Genomic DNA, 15,793 nt, shown 5'->3' with positions numbered 1-15,793 from the left:
ATCAATCAAGAGATGATAGTTTAAAAATTTTGGTGGGTTTTTCCAGTTTGTCTGCTATATTATATGAGTGCTATGCAGAATATATATAGCTGTAAATGATTTTTTAAAACCAATTGGGATCATATGGCATATAATTTTGTATCCATTTTCCATTTACAATACCACATTGTCAGTATTGTTGTGCTATTGTTGGTGTTTTTTGCAAATTATTAAAATTCTTTGTAATGTCTATATGATATTCCATTTCATGGAATTATTATTATAACAATTTAACCATTTTAAGGTATTTCTAATTTTCTGTTTTAATCTTCTGGTAAACATCTTTCTACAGAATCATTAACTGCATTGCTAGTTAATTTCCTCTGGATAGGTAACTGGAAGTAGAATTATTGGGTCCAAGGGTATGAATTTTTATAAATTTCTTATGTTTATGCCAAATTACAGGAAACTTGCAACCAATTTGGCAATATGTATTAAGTAATTTATGTAAATTCACACCTTTGGATCAAATAATTCTGGAGTATTATCTTATATTGTCTTAGTTTGAGACCAAAGAATAATTACTATTTTTGTTTTTCTTTAATTTACATTTTTCGTAAGTTTAATGGCCCTTTGTATTTCTTCTTAAAAGTCAAAACTGGGCAGCCCTGGTGGCTCAGCAGTTTAGCACTGCCTTTGGCCCAGGGCGTGATCCTGGAGACCCGGAATCGAGTCCCACATCGGGCTCCCTGCATGGAGCCTGCTTTTCCTCTGCCTGTCTCTCTCTCTCAATCTCTCTCTTTCTCTCTCTCTCTGTGTGTGTCTGTAATAAATAAATTAAAAATCTTAAAAAAAAAAAAAAAAGGTCAAAACTATGGACGCAGTAAAAAAAAGTAATAGTTGTCAGGAGTGGGAGGGTGACCGGGAAGGATGAATGAGCAAAGCACAAAGGATTTTTAGGGCAGTGAAAATATCTGTATGATACCATAATGATGGATACATGTCTTTATACATTTGTCCAAACCCATAGAAAGGAGAACACCAAGAGTGAACCATAATGTGGGCTATGGTCTTTGGGTGATAATGATGCGTCGACGCAGGTTCAACAATTGTAAAAAAAATGTTGAATAATTGTAAGAAATGTAAGAAATTCTGGTGAGGAATGTTGAATGTTGATAATGGAGAAGGCTATGCATGTGTCAGAGTAGGGGAGTATATGGAAAATTTCTGCAATTTCCCCTCAATTTTGCTGTGAACCTAAAATTTTAGGGTCTAAAAAAATAAAGACCTAAAAAAAGTCAGTAAGAAATGTTTTATGGCTTACAGAAAATTTAAATCTTATTGGAGTTAAATTTATTAATCCTTTGTGATTTAAGCTGTTTTTATGCTTATGGTGCCCTTGCTCAAGACTAATTAAATTAGAAGGTAATCCTTCTGATAATTTAATGTTTCGGGTTTTGCATTTCATTTATTTATCCACCTAAAAATTATCTTGATATCCTGTGAGATGACAATCTAAATTAATTTATTCCCACCCCCATCCCTATTATGACTACCACCAATTTTAGCCAATTTTTCCAAAAGGAGTAAATGTTAAATGACTTTTTAAGGAACAGTGCTATAGTATTTTATAATTAAGAATTATTTGGGCTATTGCTTAAGATAGTTATTAAGGAAATAATTTTATTCTTGGTATATTAAGAGTTTCTTTCAGGAATGAATGTTTATTAAATAACTTTTTCAACCTCTACTGAAATGAACTTTTTGCTTTGTCCTAATAATACGTGTATATGATTTCCTGTTATTAGAGCATCCTTACACTAGAAGCCTAAATACAACTAAAAAATGGCAGATTATTATTTTAATGTAACTGATAAATTCCATTTATGAACATCTGTCAGTTGTGGGTTTTGATCCTGTAACATAAAATTGTGTATTACATTTTTTTAGGTTTGGTATAAAAGTTTCATTAGTTTCATAAAATTGCTTGAATAATTTTCCAATAAAACTTCCATCTTCTTTGCTTACATCCCCTTCCTATGAAAACTAATAATTTTTGCATTTTGCCTTCTTTTTCAAAGAAGTACCTAATGAATTTATCAATGCTTCTATTCATTTTTAAAAATTAATCTCTGCTTTTATCTTTATCAATTTAATACTTCTGTCTTTTCCCAGTTTTTCCGGTTGAGTTGTTTCTTTTCGTTATGGGGATTTTTTTTTTTTTGCAATGAATTTGCAATGAGTTATGTATTACATAAAAATGCAGAAATATATGTTCAAATGACAATCATCAGAGTCATTTAATTCCATCTGACTCTCATAAGAAGGAAGAAATAGGGGATACCTGGGTGGCTTAGCAGTTGAACATCTCCCTATGGCCCAGGGTATAATCCTGGAGTCCTGGGATCCAGTCCCGCATCCGACTCCTTGCATGGACCTTGCTTCTCTCTCTGCCTGCGTCTCTGCCTCTATCTCTCTCTGTGTCTCTCATGAATAAATAAATAAAATCTTAAAAAAAAGAAAGAAGGAAGAAATAGTTAAATGAAACATTATTCCATGGAGAGTCAAAAAGGCCCGATTTCTATTTGTGGAGCACAAAATCTAATGTATGTATGTTAAATCTGCCTTAATAATTTTATTATTCAAACTTGGTATGTACTATCCAAACTATTTTAGAACTATTTTGGTTGCAAGTGGCAGATTCCACCTGAACATTCTTAGAACAGAGGAGAATTCATTGGTTAGATTGGATGAAGTTCCTGTTATTTGCAACCAAAAGAGTCCTAAATCAATTATAATGCATTCTGGGAGGATTTCTCAAGTTTGTCCTCTACATTACTGGCTTATTATTTTGCAGTATCAGTTTTGCCCTTTACTCACTTCTGTGTAGATTTTAATTCTGCTTTTGTATTTGGGGTTTTCCTACATTCTTATTTCTCATTTCAATCCATTTCCTTACATAGACATCTTTATGTTATTCTTGTCATTTCTGTTCTCTTCACAAGAAGCCATGTTCTTGGGCATCTTTTTGATTATTTCAAGCATATATTTAGTAAAATTTTAATGTATTTCTTAGGGACTTTATTTTTTCAGAACCATGATATTCTTTTGATTAAAAGAATTGTTCCCCGATGCTGCAGTATTTTTTCAAAGATCCCTAAACTGAAGTTTTTTTTTCCTTTCTCTTCATGTTGAAATTTGGAGTGCACTATTGTTTGAACTCAGTGTTTTCCAATAGACCAAGCAAATGTCCTTGATTCTTCTTCTTCTGCTTCTTCTTCTTTTTTTTTTTTTTTAAGATTTTATTTATTCAAAAAAAAAAAAAAGATTTTATTTATTCATGAGAGACAGAGAGAGAGAGAGAGGCAGAGGGAGAAGCAGGCTCCATGCAAGGAGCCTGATGTGGGACTCGATCCCAGGACTCCAGGATCACACCCTGGGCTGAAGGTGGCGCTAAACCACTGGGCCACCCGGGCTGCCCTCCTTGATTATTCTCAAACCTAAACCTGAAGGTCAGATCCATGTGCAAAGTCCCTAAAGTGGTGCATATTAACCAGGGATGGCACTGCCACAAGAGGAGAATTTAGGAATGTGGGTAGGAATCTTAGTTTATGGGGGGGCAGGCAGGCAGAATCATGCCCCTGCCAAAGATATCTATGCCCTACTCTTTAGAATTTGTAAATGTTACCTTAAATGGCAAAAGGAACAGATGTGACTAAGGCTGTGGATGTTGAGATGGGGAGATTAACCACATTATTCAGGTGGGTCCAATCTAATCATGAATCTTTAAGGCAGAGAACCTTTCCACCTTTTCAGGCTATGGTCAGAGAGATGTGATGATAGAAGGGTCAGAGGATAGTTTCCTAGGAAGGACCTGACCTGTTGTTACTGGCTTTGAAGATGGAGCAAGAGGACCACCAGCCAAGGAATGTGGGTGACCTTTAGAAACTAGGAGCAGCCTTTAGCTGACAGTGAATAAGAAAATGAAGGCCTCAGTTCCACAACCTGGAGGAACTGAATTCTGTCAACAACCCAAATAAACAGGAAACAGACTCTTCCCTAGAGTCCCCAGGAAGGAATGCAGCCTGCTGACACCCTGATTTAATAGAATCTGTGTCGAATTTCTAAGAGAATGAGAAGGTAATAACTTGTGTTGTTTAAGAGACTGAATCTGTTGTGGCAGTCATAGAAGTGAATATAGATAGTCTCAATGACAGGCAGATTCTATTTTCCAAAGATGACATAGTATCTTTGTTGAGATTTTTCCCACTGAAAAGTGGGTCATGCCCTTGATCTCAAATATTGGTGGGCTTAGACTCACTTGTAGTCAAGAGTGCAGCAGAGTGATGCTGTGTGACTCTCAAGTTAAGGCCTGAAAATACCATGGCACTTTCACCTTTTTCCCCAGAAGCCCTGAACTGCCATGTGTAAGTCTAATTATCTCCAGGATACCATATGCAGTGATGAAAACAAACCACATGAGGCCTCCTGTAGGTGCTCTGATGAGCATTCCCAATCTTCCAGTCCTCGCAGGCTATATGCCAATTACATGACTGATGGAGATTCCAGCCCCCAACCATTCACTTGTCCCCTAGGCTTGGAGTCTTTCCCCCTGAAGCCCAGATGGGGTGAAGCATAGAAAAATCATTCTTGGCTGTGCCCTGTCCAATTCCTGACCCACAGAATCTGTGAAAATAACAAAAACAATTATTGTTCTATGACACCAAGTTTGGGATAGCTTGTTACACAATATTAATAGCTGGAATACAGGGGGCACGATATGAATCAGTGCCCAAGGCCAGTGGAGTCATCCATCCCACAGAAAAAAGAATCACTTCTCCAAAATGAATAGTGCCACCATTGAGAATCGTTGCTCTAATACATTCATATATGTCTATTAGTCTGATGGTGCACTTTTCTCCTGCCTTCAGCATTGGTTTCTCTGACTAAGCAGTTTGCAATGGTTATTTGAAGAGTGTAGCATATGAGCAAGTTCTACTCATGCAGCAGGCAGTCTTCTTCATGCCATTTCTGTCTCTAACACATTTATAGAAATTTTCATTAGGTTAACTAGTAATTCGAATGTTTAACTTGTTGCCTTGCCCATTCATCTACCAAGTTATTTCTGGGAGTTCTTTCTGAATGCATAGAGAGAGAGGTGCTACTGAGATTAGGTGGAAAAGAGACAGTGGATGACAGAACTTTAGTTCTCACTGGCTCGGGTGCTGTTCATGGTCAGCAAAGCATCTGGATGTCAGAGTTAAATGCAGGTGAGGATGGGGAGACCACATTTTTCCCCCTTGGTTTTTGACATCATCTGTTATATCCTGTATCAGAGGGAAGAACTTATGGGAGATAATTTAAGAATCTGTTTTCAGCCACCATTATCAATAAAACAGTTTGGAAATTCCACCTGGACTTTAGCAACTGTTCCTACCTCATTTTAAGTCCACAGTGCTATTGCCAGTCTTTCTTCTTTTCTGTATCTTTATGAGCATTTTAACAGGAAATTGTAAGGCAGCCTGTGAGACATCTCTAGACAGTCTCTTTGTTAGCCCAAATTGTAGACATGTTTTTAAAGGCTTTTGCCCTAGGAATATACCTCTCAATATTTTAACATAAGATATAGAAGTTAAATGAGAGAATAGTCTGATATATGGAATTTAGCTCTTCTCCAGCTTTTCAGGAATACATCTGTTCATGTCTTAAGGCATACATAAATGAATTGATAATTGGATATCAGGAGTTGGCTGCATATGTGACGCTTATTATGACACTACAGAATTTGGAAGGAATAGCATTATATTGGAAGGAATAGCATTATGTTCTTTAAGTATTTTTGATAGAATAGTGTTTCAACTTCTGGTGTTTCTATGTAATTTAAATTAAATTTGATATCTAATTAATTAATTAAATAGAGTATAACATCCACTGTCCTTCAGATAAGCCAAGTTAAATGGCAAGCAACAAATGATTCCATACTAACCTGTATAGGTTAATAATAGTTGAGAACAGATGATCTTTGGAGGGTCTGCAAGTTAAGTAAACAGAAACATAATATGTCAGTTTGCCAGGTTCATGGGGCCGATTCATTTGTGAGGAAATAGATCCCGACAAAGAACCATCAGTTAAAGAAAACTACTGAAATTTGAAACAAAAACACAGGAATAAAATATTGGCACTATCCATAATACATCTAAGAAAATGTGTTTCTTTTTATTTGGATTACAACATTGCAGCCTTTTTGAATGGAAATTACTTTATTCAGTCACCTATTAAACATTCAGTTGTATTATGCTTTACATTACTTGAGGCTTCATCCCTAAGATAAAATTCCCAAAGTAATTTTTCTAACTGAACCCATAACTCTTTCATCACCCACATCCCTGAATATGCATGATTTCCCATTACTGTTTATAGTTAGGACTTCTGTCTTTACAGTATATGGGCACAAAAAAGCTATGTTATATTTGCCATGGGAACTGTAATTTTTAAGGTCCTTGTGCTTGTAAAATCTTTACCTTTATTATATTACCATAATGTAGATTTTGTATTTTATAGGGGATTACATATCAAGGGAGGATAGAGTTGTACCAATGCATGGTCTGAATTGTTAGTTACATAATGGTGTGCCTTATTCTTTGAAAGCAGCACTCAGGGAGCTCATTACAGTGTCACAAGCAACTTGACCAGCTTCTAAGGTTGCTACCTTATACCTGCCATTGCTCATTACTCTCCATTTTTTAGTCTCTCTTTATACTGGAATTATTCACCATGTTCTCTGTCATGGGACTTTGCATCACCTCCCACTAAAGTAAGCCTGGTATACTTTCATGCCATATTGATATTGAACTTAGCCATATGACTTGCTTTAGCCAATAGAATGTAAGCAGAAGTAATATCGTGTCACTTGTGAGCAAAGGCCTTAAGAATTACTTAATGTTTCTACTTGCTTCTCTTGTAGTTCTGTCATCTGCAATGAGTAGAACATGAACATCCCCTGTGTAGCATTGGTCACAGAATGAAGAAGACATGTGGAACAGACCTGAACCCCACCCAAAGCCTGGAGTCCAACCTAGCCCAGTTTGGCACAGCTAAGCCCAAATGAGATTATGTGAACCACAGCCAACCTGCAATCCCTGAGTGAGAAAAATAAATGCTCTCTGTAAGTCATTGAGAAATTGGAGTTGTTTGTTATGCACCATTATTGTAACAATAGCTAATTAATACTTCCCCGTTATTGATGGTTCTCATGCATTTGTTGCCCTGTATGCACTGTTAGTGCTTTTGGCTGGCTATTCAAATGGTTGGAATCACCTGGAGCATGCCAAGGACTACATGAGATATTTCTGCTCTGAATTCCCAAGCTAGCAGAGAGGTGTTGCATACCTTCAATGTTCATATTTCAGTTTAAAGGACTTCTAGATGGGCATATATCCTAACAAAACTGTCTGGTGATTTTGGGGTTCAACTCATCCAGTCAAATTGTAAGGACCTCTGTGTAAGACTGACTGTCTTCCCCTTACATTCATATGTCTAGAGCATTAATGCATTTGAGCAAACCTCTGGACATTCTCATGAATTAGCATGTGAACCTAACCAAGTTCCTTCATTTGAGTGGACTAAGTACTTAATACATCTTATTAATTTACCACATTATTAATGTGGTAAATAGACTCTAGAATAGTTCCCAATTATACTGAAGCAGAGAAAGTTGGTAAACCATGTACAAACTTAGGACCTACAGAAACTGTGAGATTATAAATGTATGTTGTTTTAAGCAGCTACATTTGTGGTAGTTTGTTACACTGTAAGAGATAAATAAAATATTGTTCAATCATGTAGCAAGTTGATGATTTCCATAATGTGATACATATTTACCTTTATTCATATCATTTATTGAATACCTACCAGATGCCAAGTGCTTCTGGTATTTTAATACAGTATTGTAATACTGCTGATAAGGAGATGCTGCTGCTTACCTTCGAAGAACTCACAGTCCAGGGAATGTCAGACATTCACACAGCTGGTCATAACACAATGGGACAAACATTATAACAAGGATATAAACTAAATGGTATAAGCCATGTTGCTTATTTACACTTTTCTTGGCACAACATTGAAAGCCTGCACCTGGAAAAAGTGTGAGGGTCTCATATGGAATACAGACACTATAAAATCACTGTTGAAAGGTGTTTACTAAAGAACCATCTGTACATACCTGACCAAGAATAACTAATCCAATGGAAATAAATGCTGTCACAGAGAACAAAAGCTTTAAAGAAATGGTTTTACATAATTGTGATCATGACTCCTTTGTCCTTCTACAGAACTGTTGAAAATCAACACTGATTATCTCTCTTCTATGAGTTCTTTCTCTTAATAGGATAATGTTTTGAGATATGGTGCTTCAAAATAATAGAGCTAAGACATTACTTTTACTGCATTGCCATTTAGGCATATTTGTGAGCATATCATAGATGTTTGGGCCGTACAACAAAAATACCTTTGTCTTTTTGATGCCCAAATTAAAGTTCAGAATTTGCTAATTTGTGTGTGCAAACAATGGATCCCAATCGTTATTGTTATATATAGAATACTTTGCTCTTTCTCCAGACTGCAGATGTACTTTTCTGATAAAGACTTTTCTGATTAAGACTCCAAGATATAAAATAATATAACACAATATATGTTTTTTAATTGGATGGTTACCAAGTGCTTAAATACCTTACTTAAAAGTGGATTATCTCAATTAATGTTTACGAAAACCTGATAAATTAAAGGCTATTAGTATCCCCCTTCATCTCACAAATGAAACTGAATCTACAGAGTTTAAATAACTTGCTTGAGATTATATCATTAACAAGTAAGAGGAACTAGGATTTGAACTTGGGTAATTGCCATCCTGGTTCTATGCACTTAACCTCTATACTATACTGTTTTCTAAAGTCTCTGACAGTCCCCAATTTTTTTTTTAATTTTATTTATTTATTTATGATAGGCACACAGTGAGAGAGAGAGAGGCAGAGACACAGGCAGAGGGAGAAGCAGGCTCCATGCACCGGGAGCCCGATGTGGGATTCGATCCTGGGTCTCCAGGATCGCGCCCTGGGCCAAAGGCAGGAGCCAAACCGCTGCGCCACCCAGGGATCCCCAGTCCCAAATTTTTTAAGGGCAACTTTGAGTATGATGCCCTGATGATAATAAAAAGCATAATGATGTAAATATGGCCCTTGCAATGTCAAAGTATTTGATATTCTTCATATAACCATAAATGTTGACATTGTTTATTCTAAGGGCAAGTGAATTTATCTCTGTTTTAAAAAGTTGATCTAGACAGTCTTTCATGAGATTCTTCACATATCAACTTAGGATATAATACCTTATATATGGTATCAGGTAGGGTAAAGGGTATTGGCTCAAAGAAGAGATAAGAAACCTCAGTGGTTTAAATAAAGTAGAAATTTATTTCTCTATACTTTAAAGGTGTCTTGGGGCAGTCAATTTTGGGAGACAGCTTTCCATGAAGCAGTTCAGGGACCTAGTTTCCTTCCGTCTTGTTGCTCTGCCAGCTACCATGCTCTGCCATGTGTTCCAGGTGGCAGGAATAAAAAAGACACAGTAAAAGCAAGCAATTTCCTTCTAAGCAAGTAATGTGGAAAATGTACACATTGCACCTTCTTACACTTCATAGATGAAAATAAAGTCACACAGCCATACCCAGTCACAAGGCAGAATGGGAAATGTAGTCTACAGAGAGAGGGCCATGTGCCCAGCTAAAAGTCAATTCCAATGAAAAAAGAGAAAAATAAATTTGGAGGGGTAGAGGAGCCAGCTATCTATTACACCCAAATATGCAATGCAGATACTACATACCACATATAAATCAATGATTGGTTTTAGCACCTTTTTTTTTTTTTTGTCTTTCCTTTGTAGAATAATGTCATTTTTGTTTTTTCATGACTGGGATGAGAGTTAAAATGACTTTAAAGCCCAATATCACTAATCAGTTGGTTGAGCACCTACTGATACCTACTTTTTAATACAGGGTTAGTAATGGATAATTAGTTTATATTAGGTAAGAGCATTTTGGAATTATGTAATCAATGGAAAGAAAGTAGAGAACATGTATTGTCTGCCAAAATTTGTCTCCATTTGACAAATAACCATGACCCTTCTTTAGAAAATTGTTCCCCTCTTTGTGGTTGTCAGTGGGGGAGGAGTGACCTTGTAAATGCCTTCTGAGCAATACTACCTTAAGCAGTTTTCTCTGCATGCAACCACTCAGACTCTTTTTTTTTTTTTTTTTTAAGACTTTGTTTAGTTATTTGAGAGAGAGCAAGAGAGCAAGAGTAGGGGGAGGGGGATGAAAAAGGCAGAGGAAAAAGCAGACGTCCCCCTGAGCAGGGAACCCCAATAAGGGGCTCATCCCAGGGGCTTGATCCTAGGGCCTCAATCCCAGGACCGTGGGATCAGTACCTGAGCCAAAGGCAGATGCTTAACTGACTGAGCCATTCAGACACCCCTACAACTACTCAGACTCTTTATTACCATGGTGTAGATTCCAGCCTATGACCCCAGCCCTGGGGTCCCAGTAACATGATCTCATTCTTGTAACTCTTCACCTAAGGGATAGAATAGTTCCCTTCTGCTGTTCCTAATCTCAGGCAACCTCCCCATTGCTTGTTTGGTCCTCAGCTCTTCCATTACATGCATTACTTGCTCCCTGTATTAGATTTCCTCTGCTGTAAATAACTAAAATGGCTTCTAGTCTCCTGGTCAGGCATTGGCTGATGAAATGGCCTACTCCATGAGGCTGTTTCAGTTTTAGCCACACTCCTCTAGCCATGCTGCTTTAATCTCAATTCTCAACTCTCTCAGAAAGAGGAACTGTTTGACCTTGTTTCAGGTTCTTGATTGAGGTTGGAGATGGGGAATGGGAGAGGTGATTGAATCTTGTGGGAGATACTATTATGTGCTGGAATAAACAGCTCCCAAACTATCTGCTACAGGAACATAGGATAGGGAGGGAAGGAGGCAAATGGCTGTTATCCCATAAAACTTTTAATCATTTTATTACTATACTCACAATCTTTTTTACATTCTTAACAACTATCTTTATAGTCAAAATAACTCAAACTGTCTTATTTTCTTAACAGTGAAAGGCTTTAGCTTACTGTTATCCCTACCTGGGATTAGCTGCATTTAATGGATGGCTCTAGGAGATGAAGAGTTTTTCAAAACTCCAAAACAAAAGAATTAAAGAATTTAAATTTCTTGATATTAACCATAACTGTACCCTCCTGCTCTAGTCTGAGGGTGGGCCAAAGGAAGGCCTAGAATGGGAGTAGGTTTCAATTTTGGTCCTCACAGAAGCAGACATCACGATGGGATTGGATGCACACAACATTTACTGAGAAAATATTAGCTAAGGATAAAAACAGGGACGTGGAAGCTGGGCTAGGGAGAGACTTCAGACCACAATGCAGGTCTGACAACTGTAAAAGCAAAGGGGGAAGGAAGGAAGATTGACCAAGAAGATCCTAAGACTGCAAGCAGTCATAAGAAAGCTTTGACCAGGCCTATGGGGAATCCTTGAGCCAAAGCTGCCCATTAGAGGAATCCTGCATCCCTAAAAAATGGGCCTGCGCTAATACCCCTGCTGCGCTCAATCACTGACTAGGAGCAACCCAAGGGAAATACGATCTCAGCATAAACACAGTGGTGGATCTGGCAAGACAACAGCTGAGGCTGAAAGTCAACTATGTTCCTTACAGCAGGAGATCTGAGCAGGTATTTCCCTGGATGCTACTTACTAAAGGAGGAGATGATTCCTAATGCCAGCTCCACACACAGATCGTGCTTACCATATCATCTCACTGCCACTTTGCAGAATGTGCATCCTGTTACTATGTTAGTCTAGGTCCCTATGGCAATTTCAGGATCTGGATGTGGCCTATTTACCTAGGTGAGTTGAGTGGAGTGGAAGAGAAAAGAGCCAGGAGAGGGAATATGGATGTTACCCTGGCCAGAGGATCCAAGCTGAGTTTCCTCAGAGTCAGAGGCCTAGGAGAGGACTTCCATTATTCCTAGAAAACATCTGCATCTGTGTATGTGTGTGTGTGTGTCATGCACACTTCACTTTCTGCCATGTTCTGAGACAGAGAATGTACAGAGATGCCAAGGCAGAACAAAATTGAGTGTCTCATTTGCAATTTATCTAAGAATGCTGATATTGATTCAAATTTAATGTTTCTACCTTAAAATATGAATTGTATTATAAGTAGGATCATAAGTAGAAAGTGAATCTTCATACAATGTTTGTATTTTGTTGAGTTATTAATCATCAACTTTATTACTTTAGTTTCTTTTTCCTAGATTAGATTTCGGGCCAGTCTCAGCCCTGTCATGATACTCTGTAGCAATTGGGGACTAACCCCTCAGGTTTTCTTTTGTAGATTAAGGATATGAGAAGCCAGAGAGAAGCTGAATCCTTAGAGCTTTTATTGTGGCCCAAAGGATGAGGTCATTCTGTAGTTCTCCAAAAGGCCAGCTGTGCCTCTCAGGCCCATAGGAGATAGGAGATGACTGGGTTGGTTTTCCATATCTCCCCACTCCCTACCTGACAATAAACCTTTGAGGTAATCTGGGTACATGTATGACTCTTCCTTGCACCATAGAAAAACCTGACTAATTCTCGGTAGTTCAGGAGAGAGATAAGGATGATCTGAAGTGAGATGTGGGTGAAGCTGGAGAAGAAAGCCCATCACTTGGTGATTGAATGTTGTAGGATAAAGAGGAGTCAGGGAAAGCTCCTAGGTTTTCTGTTTGGAGCCCTGGGGGGAAGGATGCACCACCAACAGAGATAGAGGACATCGAAGAGGCAGGTTTGGAGGGAATTTGCAAAACTCAAGTTTTGAGCAGGTTGGGTTGGAGGTGCCTGTGGGAACACTTGGGACACATTTATAGCAGACAGCTGGATATTTGGGTCTAGGCTGGTTATTTATTGCTACCTAACAAACTACCACAAAATTGAGTGGTTTAACACAACACTATATGTTCACTCACAATTCCTCAATTTGCACATGGTGAAAGATAGCTCATCTCTGCTCCACGTGGCATCAGCTGGGGCAACTTGATAGGGCTGCAGAATCCACTTTCAAGATGGCTCACTCACATGTGTAGTAAGTTGTGTTGTATCCAATGGGAACACAGCTGGGGCCTCAGTTTTCCTATTTGGCCTCTTGAAATGGCTAGGTTAGACTTCTGACACCATGAGAGTCTCAGAGTACTTAGATTTCTTACATGGTGCTTCCTCCAAAGAGCAAAAACAAGCTGTTGTCAAAAACAAAAACTCACTGAACAAAGAAATAGATTTTATGCCGACTATTGCAATGGAGAAAGTACCTAGATTTGAGGATCACAGTGTCTTAGCAGAGGTTTTGCCTTGTACTTTTATAGGGAGGAGTAGACAGGTTATCCATCAGTGGGATGATTTACAGTTGTGAGACAGGGAAATTGAAGGGACCTCATGAACGATGGCTTTTTTTGCTGCTTCTTTTCATATCAGGACCTACACTCCTACCTTACACATGCCTTATGATATAGATAATGTATGTCTTCCTTGTAAAGTTCAAGGAGTTAATTATTTCTTTGGAATCCTCCAGCACAGTAGATGACATCTAAGGAGTGACTACGTGGGGTCTTCGTGAACGTTTTTCCAAGATTCCCTAGCTCCAGGGCATAAATGACTTATGGAAGACACTTAAAAAAAAAAAAAAGATTTTATTTATTCATTGAATAAGAGATACAGAGAGATGCAGAGACATAGGCAGAGGGAGAAGCAGGCTTCTTGTAGGGAGCCCGGTGCAGGACTTCATCCCTGGGCCATTGGATCACACCCTGAGCTGAAGGCAGATGCTCAACTGCTGAGCCACCCAGGTGTCCCATCTTATGGAAGACACTTAAACACTCATCTTTGTTTCTGGATGCCTGAGAAGACAAGAGACCATAGTCCTCAATAAAAATAATAGACATGAATAAAGATGAGACTCATTCTTTCCTTTCTGAGTCTTCCCGATGCTTTGTCTGTACTCAATGTCTTCAATAAACTCTGCTCTCACTTTCTCTTGGCTTGCATTTGATTTCTATCTTCTGCAAATCCAAGGACCCTCTTGGCTGGTCTTGTGGGAACCCCTCTGGGTCCTTGGACCCAGCTAGCCTGCATCAGTTGGAATGGGTTTGTAATCAGGAGATGTCTTAGTCAACCAGGACATGTTTATCTCTGTGCCTAGCTAATTTCAAGGCAACACACAGTTCTAATCTCAGCTAATCATCCATGAGATTGAGGAGGTTGAAGGGTTTGTGCCTGACCTTGCCAGCAGGTTCAGGCAAAAAGGGAAAGATCTGTGTTTGGTCTTGTCGCAGGTAAACAAGGAGTCATCTAGTCTTTTGATAAAGAGTCTCACCTAAGTCATATGGCGAAGGCTGGTTCTGTGTGGTAAGCTATTTCCCAGAACACAATTGGGTAGGAGGATTTCTTAATTATTTGTTTTCCATGAGTACAGGTCCAGTAAATTTCATTGTTGTCGCCGCAAGTCTTCTTAAGGCCTCAACCTGGAACTGGCAGTCATTTTTGCCATATTCTATTGGTTAAAGCAGTGCCAGGTCTGGCCCACACTCAAGGGGAGGGTATTACACAAGGGCATGAATATTGGGGTTCATCATAGGCCACCAAAATACAGTCTTTCACAGAGTCTGAACCTTGGACTGGATACTTAGAATGGGATGCTACTAGCATATCCTAGGTGGTAGCTGCAACTATCAGCTATGTGTATACATTGGTAAATGTAGGAAAAAGTCCAGCAACATTTCAGATTGGAGGCTCGAGGGTTGTGATTTTCCTATTTTCTAGTTTCTCAGATGCCCTTGTCAATACCGATTGTTGATTAACATTTATCCCAACATTTTCTGGAATTTTGTTGCTAGTTGTATTTCTTGAACGTCATCTCAGTATTCACTTAGTTTAATGGCAGTGATGACCGGACTTAGCCAGAACTGCCAGTTAGTAAGCTTTTACATTTTAATTACTTGCTCTGATTAGACCTGGCGAGAGGCATTAACTTAACCTGTCCAGCTCCTGCAACAAAAAGGGCCAGTAGAGAGGGAATCCCTGTGTGAAGGGGGGGAGGGGTAGTGTTTGTGAACGAAGGTCTCCCACATAGGGACCCTCAGTAGAAGCTAGCTAGCCTTTGGAAACTTGATCTTTCTCTGCCTTGGTTTCCTTCTTCCGAACTCAACAGTATTAGTTTCTTTCAGAACTCTTTGAGAAGATAGTCTAATAAAAGACCACAAATCTTTTTTACTAGGTGAAGCATTTACCACTCTAATTAGCATTCCCATCCAAAGGCTTTCATAGTCAAGAAGCAAACACCAGCATTCCGTGCGCTAGGGTTGAAGGGAGTCAATCTTAAGTCATGAGTAAGCAGAGGTGATGGACATAAAGCGTTTAGGCATTGCCTGTGTTCTGATAATCAGTCATCAGAACTTTACTGAGGTACCATCATGCTAAAGGCACTGTCCTAGGTTTTATGAACAGAGAGAGAGTCCAAGCCTAGTATTGTGGATTTGCTAAAAAAAAAAAATACACATATATTTATGGGTTATGCCAAAGTAGGTCTGCACAAAATGTTAATGACGTCCCCAAAGCAGAGTAGACTATGCTTCAGAGAAGAGACAGGCTGGGGCCTGGAGCATGTATGACAGGAGTCTACTGGGCAGTAGGAAACTGTCGGAGGGAAGGCCACTGACAGGC

Source organism: Canis aureus, chromosome 22, assembly GCF_053574225.1.
Source record: "Canis aureus isolate CA01 chromosome 22, VMU_Caureus_v.1.0, whole genome shotgun sequence".
Lineage (NCBI taxonomy): Eukaryota > Metazoa > Chordata > Mammalia > Carnivora > Canidae > Canis > Canis aureus.
Note: the sequence above shows the minus strand (reverse complement) of the source record.